Here is a 20,748-nt window from a genome sequence, read left to right on the forward strand (position 1 = left end):
TTGTTAACCGAAATCATGTTAAATGGTTACTCCACCCCAAAATGAAAATTGTGTCAATAATTACTCACCCTCATGTCATTCCAAACCTGTAAGACCTCCGTTCATGTTCGGAACACAAATTAAGATATTTTTGATGCATTCCGAGAGCTCTCTGACCCTTCCATAGACAGCAATGTAAGTAACACGATCAACGTCCAGAAACGTAGCAAGGAGATTGGTAAAATAATCCATATGACATCAGGGGTTCAACCGTAATTTTACGAAGCTACGAGAATACTTTTTGTATGCAAAGAAAACAAAAATAACCACTTTATTCAACAATTCGTCTCCTCCGTGGTCACCGTAGCACCATTTTGGAGAGTATCCACTGAACGCAAACAGCGTATGCTATTCAGTGTGGGCCGTACCACACAGAGGTCTTACGGGTTTGGAACGACATGAGGGTGAGTAATTAATGACAGAATTTTCATTTTGGGGTGGAGTAACCCTTTAATATACTAAATATACCAAAAACACACCAATAATGTTGTTTATGTAGCGTCTGGACCACTCCAACACACAATATATATTTTGTTAGCTAGATTTCACAAATACTTTGTAACACCCCAGGACGCCGAACAAGACCCTGGTTTCATGGTAACCCGATACATTTACAACCTTGTGGAATGCGAGCCGGCTCTCAGCTGCTTTCTCCAGAGCTAAGGGGTACAAATGCACAGGAGAAATGGACTGTTCTACTAATTAATTCATAGGAAAACCTTCTTTGAATGAACACCCATTTTCTTCAGGCCATTGTGTATATTATTGCTGTGTTGTATTTAATCTGATCTGTTGTATTATAGACTATTTTTTGCGCTGACTAGCTGCTGAAGTGACAGCGGCACTAACACATTTTACTTTTGTCCCGAGGACCAGCTGCATCTGGATAATCCTTTATTCCTAAAAGCTTGATTTGGCTGAGTAGGTGAAATGACTCTATACTGCTCGAACTCTTGAAAGTGAACCGTCAAACCCTCAGTTCTTATGTGAGTGTCAGTGAGCGCTGCTCTTACAATTAACAATACACTGACAGACCACTGACATGCATCATAAAATCTGGCACCACACTGAAAAGTGGGGCGCTGCATTTACAGCAAACACACAGCAAAGGAAAAATGAGCACAGGTGCACGTTCTTAAGAAATCCATCTTCAAAGGGAAGTCTAAGGCAACCCTTATGATACGTCTATCCTCTGAGCTCTTTAAAACATACACTCTTAGCAACAGAGAGAAGGAAAGACAAATTCAGGTCACTGCTAAGGAGTACGTTAGAAACAAGGAGAGCACAATGGACAGAAAGGACAACAAGGCAAGATCTTTAGCTCACATTGTATCTTGAAAGTAGCTTATTTGGGTTTAAAACTTGGCCTTGAACAACAATTTTTAAAACATTAACCATTTTTTCAGGCGATGGATTAGAATTGAGTTCAATCAGCAAAGTACTACTAATGAATATCTAATTCGCTGATGACACTGGTGGCCCCAAATCCTGCATTAGTGACTGTCCTGAGCTGTGACGTGAACGGCAGAAGATAAATATAAGCCCATTTCACGCTTTTAAGAGCACTTCAAAAATAGGGCACTGATTAAACCATCTACTATATAATGAAATATCTGTGATTTATTTGTCAGAAAGCATGATTATTTTGAATGGCTGCCAATGGAGGAAGATGCTATTTGCGCCCATAATGTTGTAGTTATATCTACCGGTAGAGGCTATCTGAACCATGCTAACCAATAAACACCTTAGGTCTGCTGATATCAGGTTGGCTAGCATGTCTTTGGAGGACAGCATTTTGCATAAGGAAGTTAGCAAAACGACTGAAATTGTTTATACACCTTTAAGCCATTTACACCAATCAAATAAACAATAAAAGAAACATTCTGCCACTAAAAGAGCTTTTTACACCATGCTACAGTAAATCCTAAGGCATCATCTTTTTTAACTTAGATAAAATGTTGGATTAAGCAACATTTCATGATTGCATTAAGAAAAGAAAAGAAAAGAAAAGAAAAAAGCAAACAAAAAAAGGTAAGCATGCATTTTGCAGTCCAAACCCAAAATTGCACTGCCACAAATATACAATATGAAAAAATAAAGTGCTTGTAACAGCAAATTGTTTAGCAACAGACAACCAATCATTAATTGCCTCATTAAACATTCATGCATTTTGTACAGACACAGAAACTTTCACAAACTCTTTAAATGTTTAGCATCTGGGGAAAGCAGATAAAAATATTGAACAGTGACAACACAAGTTTCTGATTTTTCCTTCTCTGTTTTTGTAAGACTTAAGACAACCAGAGCAGATTTATGTCTGATCAACAGCATGAGATTCTAGTAAGCCAATGCTTTTATGCTAATACACTAACTTAACTAGCAAGATTTTTTGACAATCAGCTTCATAATGAACACAGTGAAATTTCAAAACCTGACTTCCCAGTGTGAAAAATGGCTCAAGATAACAAGATTATTTTAACACAGGAATAAAAAAGTGAAGCCTAAGTGAATAATTCCAAGTGTAAAAGCCCAATATTGTCCCTCCTACTGTGTGAAAGTACACTACAGTGCGTTATTTGTTAACCAAATGCGTAACTGTCTACACCAGAAATACATGCTTATTAGATCACTTGCAAATTATTTGCTGCTATCTTTCAGCTCTGTTGCATTTCAAACAACAGCAGCGAACTCAAAGACAGGGAAAATGGCTCTTGTTCATCCAGTATGATCTGAAGTTAGAGAATGAATGTTATGACAGTGCTCAGATGTTTCAAGAGGGCATGTGGGTCTCTGTGTCACTCGCAGTGCAGAAATCTTCAGTACCAGCTGCTGACATGGCTGCTTTATCCTCTGCATGACGGCCAAGACACGTCCGCACACTCTGATTTAATTACTTTGACTGAATCCACATAGTCTCGGGTATGGCTTTTGACTTGCGGGATTAAGTCTGGTTCACATTGATTGTAGCTTATTCTGGCCAAGAACCACCTACGTAGACAGAAAAAGGCCACTTGTCTGTTGGGAAAGCTACCTACTAGAGTTTGTTTTCATGTGCCATTTAGGGGCGGCTTTAGAAGTATTTATATTGAAATAGTAAAAAGTATTTAAATTGCACATAGGTGTCGTTTTGCTGAGAACACAACCAATATTAGCAGGAATATGCGCAGATTTGTGATAAGAATTTCTGTCTATCCAAAAAAAATTAAATAAAAAAGTTTTGGGGGGGTGGGTGCATCCAAATTGTTGAATAAATTTTTTTTTTAAAAATCGATAGAATTATTACATTTATATAACATGATTTTGGATCCTAGAATTGTGGAATCTTTCATTTTTAAACATACCAAAATGTGGCACACAGTTATATAAAATATTTAACAAAATGGAACTGACGTCGCAGATCATGGCCTTCAAATTATAAGTTACAATTCTTCATTATACATTGTTAATAATAAGAAACATTTATTGAGCATCACATCATCATATTCAGGATCATGTGACACTGAAGACTGGAGTCATGGCTGCTGAAAATTCAGCTTTGACATCACAGGAATAAATTACATCCTAAAATATATTAAAATAGAAAACAGATATTTTATTAATATATTAGCAATATTGATAATATAATATAATATATATTTTATCAAATAAATGCAGCCGCCTTGAGCATAAAAGACTTCTTTCAAAAACATTAACACATTTTTTGACCCCAAACTTGTGGCCAGTTGTGTAGCTGTTCATTCAATACAAATCACAACAGTTATTACTGTAGCAGGTTTTTAACTTTATCACCAATAGTGCAAGCTTGAGTTCAAGCGGCCATATAAGATACAGTGATTTGAGGTCAAGTTAATAAAGCCAATGAAATCATAAATTTGATTGAAACCAGATGGGATCCTGCTCCTGTTATACATCTATTGGCACAGAGCTGCAGTTTTACTTGATGTATTAAAAAAGGGTAATTGACTTACTTCAGCATGCATTGAACCTGGGCCATTTTACATAGAGTAGCTCTTGCCCAACATGCACTGTATATTTCTAGTGGTGCACAAAAACTTTCACGCATTTGGTAAATGCTTTTATCCAAAGCGACTTACATTGCATTCAAGGCACACATTTGATAAGTTATTGCTTTCCCTGGGATTCGAACCCATGACCTTGGCATTGTTAGCTCCATGCTCTGTTGTTTGAGCTAAATGGCAACAATTTAACAAGTGTGAGTTCTTTAAAAGGATACTCCACCACAAAATGAACATTTTGTCATTAATCACTTCCCCCTATGTCGTTCCAAACCCGTAAAAGCTTAGTTCGTCTTCGGAACACAATTTAAAATATTTTGGTTGAAAACCGGAAGGCTTGTGACTGTCCGATTGACTGCCTAGTAAATTACACTGTCAAGGTCCAGAAAAGTATGAAAGACATCGTCAGAATAGTCCATCTGCCATCAGTGGTTCAACCGTAACATTATGAAGCGACGAGAATACTTTTTGTACGCGAAGAAAACAAAAATAACGACTTTATTCAACAATTTGTCTCCTCTGTGTCTCTCCGCATCACTGTAGCGTCATTTTGGAGAATAACCACTGAACGCAAGCAGCGTACGCTATTCTGTGTCAGCCACGATGCACGGATGCGCTGTTTTCATTCAAATCAAAGCGTAAATACACGTAGAAAACGTATCCTTGTGGGCTGACACAGAATAGCGTACGCTGCTTCAACAAATTCAACAAATTGTTGAATAAAGTCGTTATTTTTGTTTTCTTCGTGTACAAAATGTATTCTCGTCGCTTCATAACGTTACGGCTGAACCACTGATGGCAGATGGACTATTCTGACGATGTCTTTCATACTTTTCTGGACCTTGACAGTGTAATTTACTTGGCAGTCAATCGGACAGTCACAAGCCCATCCAAAATATCTTAAATTGTGTTCCACAGACGAATAAAGCTTTTAGGGGTTTGGAACCACATGGGGGTAAATGATTAATGACAAAATTTCCCTTTAAGTTTTTAATATTTAATACAAGTTTAGAACGTTTGATAATGTAATTTTCAGTTGATTCTTTCAATCTGATACTGGTTTTTGCATTATGCTTGTCAGTTTTATGTGCAATATAGATCAGACGGCCAGCGGACAGACTGCGGGTGGGACGTGGGTGTGTCGTCTGAGGCTGACACTTAAATTTAGGGGATGACGCATTCTGATTGCATTCTGATTACATTAGGGCTTCGGGTTTACACACACACACACACACACACACACACACAGAGTGAGCTTATGCAGTACTAACAGGCAGTTTTCATCATTGCATACTGCAGGTCCTGGCAAAACAACGCAAGTATACAATTGCCAAAGTAATACCTGCCCTAAAACACAATTATAGCTCTAAACATATATTTAGCTGACTCTAGCACACTCTTGAAAATAAAGGTTCCAAAAGGTGGTTTTCACAGCAATGCCATAGAAGAACCATTTTGGGTTCTAGAAAGAACCTTTCAGTGAACAGTTCTTAAAAGAACCATTTTTTTGCTCTTAGTGTAAAGAACATTTTAAGAACCCTTTCCTCTATAAAGAGGAATGGAAAGGTTCCATTGATGTTAAAGGTTCTTCACTCAACCATAGATGCCAGTAAAGGACCTTTATTTTTAAGTGTGTACGCTTACACTACCAAACAAACTAATACAAAAAAGTACAGCATGCACTCCTGAGTCAGTTGCAAAACTTTACATTTACATCACTGTCACTTTTGTTCAGAGGAAACACAATTCCACTGCGCTACGACTCCCTGATGTGGGTCAGACCCCAACACAGTTTCTCCCTGCAACAGCCTTGATCTAGTACCGCCTCTGTTGCCTTCGCATTCAAAAGCATTGAATCCATTACAGCCGGCTTATTGAGCCGCCCAAATGCCTGCCCACAGCCCACATTCACCATTATAAACACATCAGCAAGAGTGAGAGTGTGAGAGAGAGAGTGAGAGAGAGAGAGAAAGAGAGAGAGAGTGCTTACCTCTAATGGTTGTAGCAGTGATGGAAGTAAAGGTGCTATATTACAGCCATTCCGGCTGGACGTGAAGACAAGTGCTTTTGGAAGTGTGTGAATGAAACAGCAGCACCTGTTTAACTCAGCTCTCCGCGTGTAAACGGCTGTCTCTTCACCAGTGGCATACTGCCACACTTCTCTCTCTCTTTTCTCTCCTCCTCTCACTCTGTTTCTCTCTCTCGGCACACACACATTGCCAGTGGCATCAGCGCCACCCCTCTCCACATTAAGAGATGTAATGTGAATAAGCTGGACTGATGTCCAAGCGTTCAAGAGCAAAGATCAAGCTGATTCAATAAAGGGTTAGCTCACCCAAAAATTTAAATTGGCTTGTGTTTTACTTACCCTCGAAGCATCCTAGGTGTATATGACTTTCTTCTTTCAGACGAATCCAGTCGGAGTTATATTAAAAATTGTCCTGGCTATTCCAAGCTCTATCATTGCAGTCAGCGGGTGTTGCAGTTGAACAGTCCACAAGTCGTCAAATAAAGCTCGCGCATTCATAATAAAACGTGCCGCAGACTGGGGATGAATAAGGGCCCCCTCTAGCGAATCCATGATTTTTTGTAAGAAAAATATCCATATTTCAAATGTAATAAACACTTTTCTCTCACTTCCGCTGACTGTCATACACTGAAGCAGTTCCGGTGGATGACGTAAGACGCGTGTAAACGCATGGGAGTCATTGCGTGATTAGTGACGAATGCGGAGAGAGAACAAAACAAAACACCGGTCCCGAATTAGAAGTACAAACCGAAGATTTGCAAAGAAAAATGTCGGAGAATTTCGATATAAACCAAGAGGAGACTGGTTTTTCTTTGCTAAAGTAAGGAAACTTTGCTTCCTTTGCTCCTATTAAACAAACTCATGAGACTAGCATATCTCAGAGGCGCGCGCTGCGCATACGTCATACGCCTTCAGCCGGAATGGATCCGCGTATGACAGATAACGGAAGTGAGAGAAAAGTGTTTATTACGTTTGAAATATGGATATTTTTCTTACTAAAACTCATGGATTCGCTACAAGGGGCCTTTATTCATCCCCTGGAGCCGTCTGCGGCACATTTTTTTATGAATGCGCAAGCTTTATTTGACGACTTGTGGACTGTTCAACTGCAACACCCGCTGACTGCAATGATAGAGCTTGGAATAGCCAGGACAATTTTTAATATAACTCTGAAAGAAGACCTAGGATGCTTCGAGGGTAAGTAAAACACAAGCTAATTTTCATTTTTGGGTGAACTAACCCTTTAAGAGTCGATTATAGAATAAAGGTCTGAGAGGGAATTATAGATTAAATTGAGCAAAAAAACAGTAAGAGGAAAGAGCAAACAAAGGATGCTGGGAAAAGATGAGAGGAAGAGGAAACATTAAATGGCTGCAATTTTCACACACAAAAAAAATCTGCATTACTTTTTGGTGTGCATGTAAAAATGTAATATAACCAGATTAAAAAATGTTTCTTCAGGTGGTAAGATCTAAATTAATTAGTAGGTTTATGCTACAAAAATATCTTTTAAAGGTCAGATCATGTAAAAAATATCTCATTAAGGTATAGTACTTCAAAGTTGCTCATTATTATAGAGTTAAAAAATAACAGTACCACAAGTATTAACATATGAATCGACCAAAGCTTTATGCATTATAAAGCATCAGATAAATACATTATCATCAATATTTACTGCTGTTTAGAGCCTTGCAGTTTAAAGAACTTATAGAAGTATAGGATCTTTGACATAAATACACATTTATGTATGATATTTAATGTGTTTGCATGTGCTGTGGGTGTATTATGTAGCTGGATAAATAAAAAAAGATAAAACAGAAAAGCTGTGAATAAACGCATGCATATAATAAAAGACAGAGAGAAGGAGGGGACTATGATCAACTCACTGCTTTTAGTGAGCTAGTTCTGCTGCATGACATTGTTAAAAAATATCACAAGGTCTACATGTAGGGCGGGAGGTAGATTTGCAGTTCCCATGGAAACTCGGGCACCATGCCTCACGAGAGAGACGTTCCCTTACTTTAACATCAGCGGATCCCTTGGACGATCTATGCGAAAATTGCAACGTTTCGGGTCAGCAGCAGCCAAGCTAAACAAAGCAGAGCAATGCTTTAAAAATGCATGAATAGAATATGTTAAGCAAATTCATTTAAATCTGGACTATCAATGTAAAATCTCAACCAAATAACATGATTTGTGCTTATGCAGCCCACAATTTCCAGCCTCAAGCACATTTGCGCATCTGAACTCATCCATATATTTGCACATGTCCCTGGAATTTACTGCACTAACTGGTGGGTCAATTAGGTGGCAACACATAGTTGGCCCGTTGGACCATTGCACTACTCCAAGAAAAAAAAAAGTAAAATGTTAATAAAACAACAGAAGGCAAATTTGGAAACAATAAAAATGGAAATGCAATGTGGCCAAATGGTATCTGTGTTTACAACTAGAGTTTGAAACAGAATAAAGTTGGCACAAATTAGCTCGGAAAAGGCTATTCAGAAGAAATGTGTTTAAAAAAATGCAAAAGTAATTCTTGGATTTTAACAATTAAACAGCCCACCATAAAACAAAATATGTGTGCTATAGTGTAAAAGTGTTTCATGTTCTACAACTGTTTTCTCCTTGCAGCCTGTAGATTTGAAAGCAGCCACTTTTATTTCTCATACAACTTTAACTACTTTGTGCTCTCGTTTCCCTCCTTCCATTCAACGTGCTTATGCAGCCCACAATTTCCAGCCTCAAGCACATTTGCGCATCTGAACTCATCCATATATTTGCACATGTCCCTGGAATTTACTGCACTAACTGGTGGGTCAATTAGGTGGCAACACATAGTTGGCCCGTTGGACTACTCCAAGAAAAAAAAAAAAGTAAAATGTTAATAAAACAACAGAAGGCAAATTTGGAAACAATAAAAATGGAAATGCAATGTGGCCAGATGGTATCTGTGTTTACAACTAGAGTTTGAAACAGAATAAAGTTGGCACAAATTAGCTCGGAAAAGGCTATTCAGAAGAAATGTGTTTAAAAAAATGCAAAAGTAATTCTTGGATTTTAACAATTAAACAGCCCACCATAAAACAAAATATGTGTGCTATAGTGTAAAAGTGTTTCATGTTCTACAACTGTTTTCTCCTTGCAGCCTGTAGATTTGAAAGCAGCCACTTTTATTTCTCATACAACTTTAACTACTTTGTGCTCTCATTTCCCTCCTTCCATTCAATCTTTATCAGATGATAAACACTGAAAACAGAAGGAGAATTGAATCGATGACAGGAGGCTAAAACTCTTGCCATGCTGTGGAAGTGGCACAATTCTTACACATATATCACAGGTTCCACCCTATCTAGGACTCTCAATAGGGATCCTCCAGAGCATTGCAGCAGAGATTCAAAGTAGGTCGCCCTGAACTTGCACACCCTGATTTATGTCATGTGGACAGTGGCCAAGTCAATTTTAAGAAAATGGCTGTGGAATTTTGGACAGCCATGGATAATTTATAAATTTTTAAAAATGGAACAAAAAAAGAATTGGAACAGACAAGAATATTAAACATACAGTCTAAAACTCTGAAACCACACTGAAAATCTGGCCTTTTAAGGAATAGTCTGCCCAAAAAAGAAAATTTGATGTAGATTTTACTTACCCTCAGGCCATCCAAGATGTAGATGAGTTTGTTTCTTCATTGGAAAAGATGTGGACACATTTAGCATTACACCGCTTGCTCACCAGTGGATCCTCTGCAGTGAATGGGTGCCGTCAGAATGAGAGTCCAAACAGCTGCTAAAAACATCACAGTAATCCACATCACTCCAGTCCATTAATATCTAGTGAAATGAAAAGCTGTGTGTGTGTGTGTGTGTGTGAGTGTCTACATACATACATACATGCATACATGCATACATGCATGCATACATACATACATACATGCATACATGCATACATACATACATACATACATACGTGTGTGTGTGTGTGTGAGTGTCTACATACATACATACATGCATACATGCATACATGCATGCATACATACATACATACATACATACATACATACATACATACATACATATATGGGGAAGTTAGAGCGTTGGACTCATAACCCAAAGGTTGCAGGTTCGAGTCTCGTACCGGCAGGGATTGTAGGTTGGGGGAGTGAATGTACAGCGCTCTCTCCCACCTTCAATACCACGACTGAGGTGCCCTTGAACAAGGCACTGAACCCCCAACTGCTCCCCGGGCGCCGCAGCATAAATGGCTGCCCACTGCTCCGGGTGTGTGTTCATGGTGTGTGTGTGTGCTCTTTGGATGGGTTAAATGCAGAGCACTAATTCCAAGTATGGGTCACCATACTTGGCCACATGTCACATCACTTATATATATTTATATATATACACACACATAAACACAAATGGTCCATTACTGATGGATGACAAAACTTATAGTTAGTAATGTAATCCATTACATTACACATATAGGTAATATAATCGGACTACTTTTAGAATACTTGTGACCTTTCTCATTTATCACATTGATTTAAATAGGATAACACTGTACTGTATTGACATAAAAATACAAAGAATAAAAAAATACATTGCATTCATTGTTGTTAGCAACATGAAGTGCATTAAACATTACATTACATCAAGGTTTCCCAAACTGTGTTTTGTAAAGGAACTGCAGGTTTAATGGAAAGCTAATAATTAATTAAATCATAAAAATATCAAATGAATACAAATGTAAAATCAAAATAAAACTTGAAATATTCGTTTACCGGCGTGTCACAACTATCCATTGTCAGAGAACTTTTTATATTACAGAAATATTATATTTTATATTAAATATAAAATGTTGTATCACTTTTTACAGAAAAATTTAATATTTAATTATTAAAATATTTATTTTAAAATCTCAGGGGGATTTCAAGTAAATATGTTAGTTAGGTGAAAGAGGTTCAGATGACAAAAAAAAAAGTGTGTGCTATTACAATAAAAATGACAAATGAATAAATAAATAAAATGCAAAAACAGAATTATTTCCACTGTGGTTCTTCAGGAAAGGCCCACTTCTCCTTGTCTAGACACATCATGACAGCTTTTGGATGACAGCTCTCTTAACAGGTTCATTTAAAATAATATAACGTTACAGTAAGTTAGACATTAGAAGCTCCACTTTCTTCAGCTGATAAAATGGGTCAGCACTCGACAGTTGCTTAACTGCACACCACATGAGCAGTTAATTTTTAACAAGTCCAAAAAACAAATATGAACAAGCCAAGGAGTTTTTATTAAGAGAGAAAAAAGGGGTCTGGCCTCATAAACAGGAAGAGACTAGAGTCAGGTAACCAGAACCCGCTCTTTCATTCTGTGTCGCTGTGGGAGAGGCACAAAGTTAGCAGTGGATGTTTGAATCTCGTTTCTTTTACTTGATGCCATCATAACGGCGTTTTGTATATCGCTTGGTAGCAGTTTCGAACGAACCGGTTTTAAACGTTGAATTGAAGCCATAAATCCTTCCTTTGCTCTTGGCGAAGCCCCTCAGGTGTTTTGTTTTTCCAGCGGTCAGAAGACGCGCTAAAGTTTGCCATTCGGCGTAACGTTTGAGACATTCGATGCAAACTCTTGCCTCATTTGAACTATATTAGTTCCGCTTTCCGCTTGTTTGTATATAAACACTTCATTGCCTATTCAGAAGGACATACGGGCCAGTGCATCAGGTAAGGATGTTTTAAAGCTATTGAGGGGTTTGTTTGTTTGCTACTTAGCCAACAGGTAGCGTTTTTATTAGTCTGTGATATTAGCACGATTTTCTTCGCGCACGTGCTGCACATTAGGCCATGAAAAGCACATCCGTTTAATGCGCGGTTTATGATCAGTCGTAGGTAATTAGCATCCATTTGTGTAATTATAAATAAGCATGCCTGAGATCTTAAATTTAAGTAAAAAAAATATTTGTAAAGTTTTTTTAGAATTATAATCTTTGTATTCGTGTCAGTTTCATCTGTTTTTTGAAAAATGTTATTTATACCATTTTATAGAAGTTATTTTTGTATGGCTCTAAAAATGTCAAGGGGTGTAACCATTAAGCAAAAACTACTAAATACAAAACGTGTCTCTGCATGACATGGACAAAATGTAGCCTATGATATGTAGAGCGAGAGAGAGAGAGAGAGAGAGAGGAAGAGAGCGATAGATGCACAACCATTGGGGAGTCCTCTCAATTACTTATTTCATTTATTTATTTTTGGCAACTTGCATATTGGTTAGGCCACACTGACATGGATTTGGCAGACAAATGTAAAAAAAAATATATATATATCTTTTATAACAGCAACTGCTGTTATAAACTGTTTGTAACTGCTGTTATACACTGCTGTAACACACCGACTTGGATTTGGCAGACAAATGTTTTAAAACATAAAATCTTTTATAACAGCAACTGCTTTGTTGTTTTAATGAACAAGGATAATTTTAGATACTTATTTTCTTGCTGAACAGCTACACCACACCTAGACATTTTTGATATTTGGTCCTACAAAAAAAAAAAAAATTGTTCATCACAAAAGGGTTTTATTGATTTTTATTTTATGTTTTTGTAATAAAATAGGGTTTCTTAAAGGGATAGTTCACCCAAAAATGAAAATCAGGCTGCGTTTTACTCACCCTTTAAGCATCCTAGGTGTATATGACGTTCTTCTTTCAGACGAATCCAGTCGGAGTTATATTAAAAATTGTCTTTGATCTTTCAAGCTGTTTAATGGCACTCAGCGGGTGTTGCAGTGCTTCAGTCCAAAAGAAGTGAAATAAAAATCGCCCATCCATAAAAAAAAGTGTCTCACACGACTCCGGGGGGTGAACAAAGTCCTTCTGTAGTGAATCCATGCATTTTTGTAAGAAAAATATCCATATTCAAAATGTAATAATCAGTTTAATGTAGCTTGCGCCAACAGTTAGCAGAAGCAGAAGCAGTTCCGGGAGCATGACGTATGAGGTCAGCGTTGCGCCGGTGAGTCTCGTGAAAACCAACATTTGTTTACAGGAGCAAAGGAAGCAAAGTTTCCTTACTTTAGCAAAGGAAAACCAGTCTCCTCTTGACTTATATTGAAATCCTCTGACATTCTTCTTTACAAATCCTCGTTTTGTACTTCTATTTCTTGACTGTTGTTTTGTTTTGATCTCTCCGCTGCGCTTCCACGTGCGTCACTTCTGAGCGGCGCATGCGCAAAGCCGACCTCATACGTCATTCCCCCAGAACTGCTTCTGTTTACAAAAGTGAGCGCAAGATAGATTCAAGTGATTATTACGTTTTGAATATGGATATTTTTCTTACAAAAACGCATCGATTCGCTACAGAAGGCCTTTGTTCACTCCCCGGAGCCGTGTGAGACACTTTTTTTATGGATGGGCGCTTTTTATTTAAGTTCTTTTGGACTGAAGCAATGCAACACCCGCTGAGTGGCATTAAACAGCTTGAAAGATCAAAGACAATTTTTAATATAACTTCGACTGGATTCGTCTGAAAGAAGAAAGTCACCTAGCATGCCTCGGGGGTGAGTAAAACGCAGCCTAATTTTCATTTTTGGGTGAACTAACCCTTTAATGTATTTTTGAGAAGTGAAATAGATAATAATAATAATAATAGTGTCATGTCACTGAGTTGAACAAAAGTGAAATGTGATCTTTAAAAATAAAAATTACCACAAAAAAAATCACACAGTCATTGCAATTTCATATTGCATACACATTTGTAAATTGCCTACAGCAGGTATATGAAACCTGGCTTGACAGTGTCAAGTAACACAAACATTTACCAGAGTTTTATTACTATGCCTCAGTCTTTACTATTCTTGCTACAGTAAACCTGCAGAAGTGTTCAAAGGCACACTTTTTAGACACTGCTGTCATTGAGATGATAGTTATTCTGGCTGTTTTAAGGGGTTTAATATTCAATGCACAAATAATACTTTTTAAAAGTTAATCTCACATGGCTTGATATAACTTGACTTGCCAAGCAGGTGTCTCCATGTTTAAAGCAGGAGTTTGCAACACCCTGTGCAGTTAATCCCATCAGCCTACGTGGTAACAGAACTAAATACATCAGTTTAGTTTTCATAGGCTATCAATTGTTGTTTGATGCAAGGATCAGTACAGTACTGGATCGGTTCTGTCTGTGCAATCCATAGCAGAACAAAAGTATTATAACATCTAAATAAGTACCAAGTTTACATATTCCACATTTAAAGTAAGAATATATCTGCAGATACTTTGCAGGATTAGTTGCCAACCCAATTTCATGCTGCAGTCATTTTTAAAGGCATGCACACACAGAATTTGGACATTGTAAATATATGAGTGTGTCAACACGAAGAGCAAAATAGAGCTCTTAGAATTCACTGAACTGAATGATTGGAGAGAAAAAGAGAATCCACCTGAAGTTTTCCTCACCCCTCAAGTTGTCTGCTCGCTTGTCTGTGCAAGAACTGCTTACCATTGACAAAAAGAGATTTTATCTGGAACTGAGGAATAAAGAGCTCTAAAACAACCGGTAGCAGAGCTGGAAACCGTCCTTGTCATTGCGGTTGCAACCTGTTCAAGTGATTTAAACTAATTCCATCTGGTGCTTTTCCACCCATGAAGGGAGGAACTTTAAAGTGCAGGTCAGGTCCAGCAGAGTCAAAAGTACAGAGATTTAGAAAATGAAAATAAAAGTGCAGACAGTCAGCAAGAGAAAATTGAGTGGTATAGAGAAGGAACGTCTCACTTGGCCATCGTGTCCTGGTGAAGATGTTCTGAATTGTTCCTTCCTAGACCTCTAGATGATGGATGTTCAGTTTACTGAAGGGAAATGCCTCACTGCCATGGAGTCACTATGCCATCAAATACTCAATTACACCAAGAAAAATGACCTGTGCAGTCTGAAGCATTGATTTGCCTCTGGATTTAAAGCAGGACACACTTTGACAGACAGTTATTAATTGCTTCTCTCTTGTGATAAATAAAAATTTAAGGCTGAAGTGTGTATTTTTTTTATATGTCTGAGGCAGCACTTCATGAGATTCAACCAGGAGAGTAAAACAGGTTTATGTTTATTTAGGAAAATCAGGAAAGAACTTCAAACAAGCTGGAGAAGTCTTAAAACAAGTCCTTGTTTCCTCAACACTGTATAATCATATTTTGAGTGACACTTTGTGTTGTTGGTTGATTTGTCTTTGCCAAAGCTAACTCAAGGGCAGCTGAGAAGCATAGGTGTGTTAGATATTAGACACTTACTCCACTGAGACAAAACAATGACTCAGTGCTTTTGGTTCTAAAGAGCAGATGTTTTTAACAGGCTGAAAAAGTTCATATTTAACATAAAAATAGAGCAGAGCAACACATGTACTCTGCACACACAGATTTCAGATGTGACTTTGTGTTACTGTGATGTATTTCTGAGTAAGGCTGGATATTCAGGGAGAATAAAAGGTCTGAAATTGATTTTATCCATCAGGAATTGATTCTATTTTTTTTTTTTCTGAAATGCTACATAGTTTGAAAAGGTTTTTTCTTTTTTAATATTATTGCCATAATCTTTGCTATTTAAAGCTATTGGTTAAAATTAACAAACTTTGGTTAACGTTAACCAATATCCTGTGAGATCAGCTGAAAGTCACTGAAAGATTACGAAGACAAACATTTTCTTCTTTGGAATAACATGCACTGATGATAAATCATTGACTATAAAACAGGGAACATTAAGAAAGTAAATAGGATCAATTCTGATTTCATGTTGACTTTAAACATTCATAAAGGGGAGAAGGGGATTTCCATCTTCGGTTGTAATTTTCCACACTTACCAGCTCATTACTGCGTTTGATTGGATTGACAGAGCAGACGGATATGTGCATTTAAGGTCTTATATATATACAGTGGGTACGGAAAGTATTCAGACCCCCTTAAATTTTTCACTCTTTGTTATATTGCAGCCATTTGCTAAAATCATTTAAGTTAATTTTTTTTCCTCATTAATGTACACACAGCACCCCATATTGACAGAAAAACACAGAATTGTTGACATTTTTGCAGATTTATTAAAAAAGAAAAACTGAAATATCACATGGTCCTAAATATTCAGACCCTTTGCTGTGACACTCATATATTTAACTCAGGGGCTGTCCATTTCTTCTGATCATCCTGGAGATGGTTCTACACCTTCATTTGAGTCCAGCTGTGGTTGATTATAGTAATTATTACTTAATGGACTATTAGTGCAGTATGTCGAATGCATAGTTGGGTTTGCTCAAATTCCTCACACTCAGTCTTCACAGTATTTCTAAGTGCAGGTAAACAGGGCACAGCTGCAATTTCAGCCGCTTAAAGAAGCAAGGCCATTTATAAGTGGACACAAGTATGTGAGGAAGGTCAATAATCACGTTTGACAGAGTATAATGACATGGTTGATATGTTCCCTGTGTGCTGATCGCAATCAGTGCGTTTGGGTTAGGCAGGATTAGGCTGGTCTCGCATTCTTCCCTAAACCTGTTTAAGAAAATCACTAATCCCAGACAGCAACAGCAACATGCCGTTACATGTCACTTTGCCTGCCTGCCGTGATCACGAGAATATCTAGTGGAATATCCTGAAATGATTCATTATGAAAGTGCAGGAGGGAAAGTGTGCTTTGAGATCCGGTTTAAGAAAATCACTAATCCCAGACAGCAACAGCAACATGCCGTTACATGTCACTTTGCCTGCCTGCCGTGATCACGAGAATATCTGGTGGAATATCCTGAAATGATTCATTATGAAAGTGCAGGAGGGAAAGTGTGCTTTGAGATCCCGTTGGGGAAAGAGATGTTTAATCATCGACCGTGGCTTACTGAGTCTCTGTTCATTAAAGTCAGAATGAATAATTGACACTGGAGCTTAAAAAGAAGCTTAGATAAATGTCAGTATTAGTAACTTATCTTCATGTAGATATTCACAGTCTGCTGAAGGTTATTGTGTTTAAAATCCTTATTTGACCTGAGATGTCATAATACGACTGGTTTTGGATAGTCCGACTTCTGACATGGCATAAAAAAGATTGCAGAACCACATTACAGCATTCTGGTCAAGGACTCTGTGATTGACATTTAAAAACTAAAAATTTCTTAGCTTATTGGCAAAGTGATAAAAATTGGTGCCATATTGCTTAATGCACAATATTAGTGTTTTTAGTCTTTTTTCTTTTAATTTATTGTATTAGTCAGTATTAGATATTCAGTTGTGTCTGTTTACCATATTTTTTAGATTATATTTAGATTAACTTTGCCATAATCTAATGTTAACTTGAAGTTAAAAATATCTTAAAAACATTAATTTAATAGCACTATTAAAAGTAATTGTTAGCAAATCTCAAAACCAATATTTTGTTTTTAAATTGTACATTGTAATTTTATTATGCCTCACTTGTAGGGCTGAACGATTAATTACATTTGCGATAATATCGTGATATGAAATAACGCGATTTTTCAATCGCGTAAACTTCAAGATTTTACACTCTGAATATATAATGTAATGTTCACATACAGTACAAGTCACATACATTTGACATGAGTAATGCGTTCATGGTTGCACTGTAGGTCAAAAGGTTAGAATGTTTAATAATAATAATAATATTTTGGAAAGAACTCCTTTTTTTGCTCACCAAGACTGCATTTATTTAAACAAAAATACAGTAAAAACAGGAATATTGTCAATTTAAAATATATATTTTTATTTTAATGTATTTTAAAATTGTATTTATTTCTGTGGTGCAAAGCTGATTTTTCAGCATCATTACTCCAGTATTCAGAGTCACATGATCCTTCAGAAATAATTTTAATATGCTGCTTTGCTGCTTAATTATTATCAATTATTATTGGTGCTCATTAGTGATATTAATAGTGGTTCTTATTATTATCAATGTTGAAAACAGTTTTTGCTGCTTAATATTTCCACGCTTAATATAATATAACCATGATCCATTTTTCAGGATTCTTTGAAAAGTAGAAAGAAATAGAAATCTTTTGTAACATTATAAATATCTTTTCTATGACTTTTGATCAATTGAATGCTTCCTTGCTGAATAAAAGTATCATTTAAAAAAAAAATCAAATTCTTACTAATCTAAAAACGTATTCAAAAGAATAAAAATAAAAAGAATAGTCTCTTGAGCTGCAAATCAGCTTTTCAGATTCATTTCTGAAGAATCATGTCAAGACTGGTGTAATGATGCTGAAAATTCAGCTTTGCATCACAGGAATAAATCCCAATTTAAAATATACTAAAATAGAAAATGTTTATTTTAAATTGAAATAATATTTCACAATATTACCGTTTTTACTGTATTTTTGAACAAATAAATGCAGCCTTGGTGAGGAAAAAAGACTTCTTTTAAAAAACATTAAACATCTTATTTAAATTTTGACTGGTAATAGAAATCTTTATATAAAAGGCCTCAATCAAAGCAAAATTTTGAACATTTAGAATTAATATCCAGTTTCGCTCATAACTGACTTCAGTAGCTAGTTTGTTGCTAAGCTAACAATTAGTCTGTCAGGCACAAATCAATACAACAGTTTTCTTGCTTTGTCCACCTTTTTGTTTTTTTTACTGAGCTCTGCACTCTGGGATTGCTTTCTTCGTAAGAATTGTATGTGAAGCTGGTTAAGATATCTTAGGGGGCTGCATAATTAACATGTCAACTTTTAGTAACATCCTTTTCATTGTGAACATGCCTGCAGTATAATGCCTTAAAATGCTGCATAGGCAGCTCACTACATTCTGGGAGAATTTTCTGTATGTCAACAATTGACTCTTGTGAGTCTATTTTTATTTCTCTTGAGGAAATTTAGAGGAAACATCTGAAACATGTTTATAATTGACAAAGTGTGCACTTCCACATAATTTAACCAAGAACCTCTGAGCAACCTGTATTCCAGGTACTTGAACCAGTTCTTTAATATGCCAAAAGTGTGCTAAACGTGCTTTTTATTTTTTGATTTAAGCCTAATTTACATAGAAAGGAGATGTGTTGGCATGAAAATAATGACATTGATTTTATTTACATTTGCATAGTGCAGTGTTATACCAGTGCCAGGAATGTCTGGATGAACTGGAATGCAGGTGGTTAGTGAATAATACGAATATTTTAGTGGTAAAATGCAGTGCACAAAGTGACGCAGCTGTTTCATGAAATCTCCTCAGACTGTTCAAATGCCCAGTTTAATTGCATCATTAAAAAAAAAAAACAAGAAAAACATTTGACTGAAAATACACTTGGTAGAAAAATAGCTTGGAGGTGTTTTTTGATGTAGAGACAGAGGATTGAATTAAAAACATACAGAATCTGGGCATTCCACCAGTACAGAGAGAGAGGGAGAGAAAAGGGGAAAGCAACACTCACATTTTTGTTCTTGACAAGGGCTCTTCCCTTCCTCTGTAATGTGTGTGTGTGTGTAAGTGGCCTAGAAAGAGGGAAATAAGCACAACACAGTTCTTTTTCCAACCTTCGATGTCACAAGCGTGTTAGAACCATAACAACGACAAACATGACATTCCTTTGCAGCATGACTTCAAAAACTTCAAATTCAGTAAACATGAGCTTTAGGGAAACTTAATCAAGCCCTTTATCATTAATTTAAGACACCTGACAGCTGTTCTGTCATGGTAACATGGTGCTAATGCTAACATGCATGTTGCACGCTGTGCCTACAGTGGTGTTTTGTGGTTTAGCCATGACTCAGAAGTCGCATCTTGATCCGTGGCCTTGCTTTTCTCGCAAGCTGTTCAAATAGAGCTTAGTGGCTTGGCTTGATAAAGAAAAATGAGCATAACAAAGTCTCTAAAAATAATCTTCGATGGTAATTGATTGTGAATTTGAGGGAAGGTATCCTGTATGGCTTCAGAAGATTATAGACAGCCCAGAGGTTGACATTTTGCCGAACCTGCCAGAAATTTGACGACTTGCAGCAACGTTAAAGCACATTTGGTTGCACTGTTTAAATATGAAATCTTCTTATGAATCAGAGGATTTGATAGCTTTTCCAGTTTATAATTAGCTGAACTGTCATCTTATGCATTTTGATGAAGGCTGACCTTTCCTAATGTGCCTTCATTTCCTTTTTTTTCCCGCATCCAAGCATTTCCTGCACTCTTTGACAAACATCCTAAATTGATTAAGCGAAGCTTAAGACATTCTAGTGCGAGCCACAGAATATTTGAAATATTCCATCTGACACCTGGAATCCATCATGAAATAAACTGTGTTAAATCTCAAGTTAAAATCTCACCGGCTCTCCTGTTTAGCTGATGGATAGCAGTACTTGCAGCATCTACAGACTTAAGGCGGGAAACATCCTAAATTGATTAAGCGAAGCTTAAGACATTCTAGTGCGAGCCACAGAATATTTGAAATATTCCATCTGACACCTGGAATCCATCATGAAATAAACTGTGTTAAATCTCAAGTTAAAATCTCACCGGCTCTCCTGTTTAGCTGATGGATAGCAGTACTTGCAGCATCTACAGACTTAAGGCGGGCGTATGAGCTCGCTGGCGATTTTTTTTTCTCTCGGGAGAAAATCACAGATGCTTGCGGCTCGTACCATGTGAGAAGAATTACGGGCCGATCCGAGACGTTACGAGCACCTCCCGT

The 20,748-nt window shown here is 36.9% G+C and overlaps 1 long non-coding RNA gene across 1 annotated transcript in view; it reads left to right on the forward strand.

Moving 5' to 3' along the window:
- Positions 1-11,448: 11,448 nt before the first annotated feature.
- Positions 11,449-20,748, forward strand: part of LOC107581321 (uncharacterized) — a 34,487-nt gene continuing 25,187 nt past the window's right edge. The window contains exon 1 of the long non-coding RNA XR_001608825.1: positions 11,449-11,806. This is a non-coding gene — a long non-coding RNA (uncharacterized lncRNA). The remainder of the gene's footprint in view (positions 11,807-20,748) is intronic.

Source organism: Sinocyclocheilus grahami, unplaced genomic scaffold (genome assembly GCF_001515645.1).
Source record: "Sinocyclocheilus grahami isolate Dianchi unplaced genomic scaffold, SAMN03320097.WGS_v1.1 scaffold34.1, whole genome shotgun sequence".
Taxonomy (NCBI): Eukaryota; Metazoa; Chordata; class Actinopteri; order Cypriniformes; family Cyprinidae; genus Sinocyclocheilus; species Sinocyclocheilus grahami.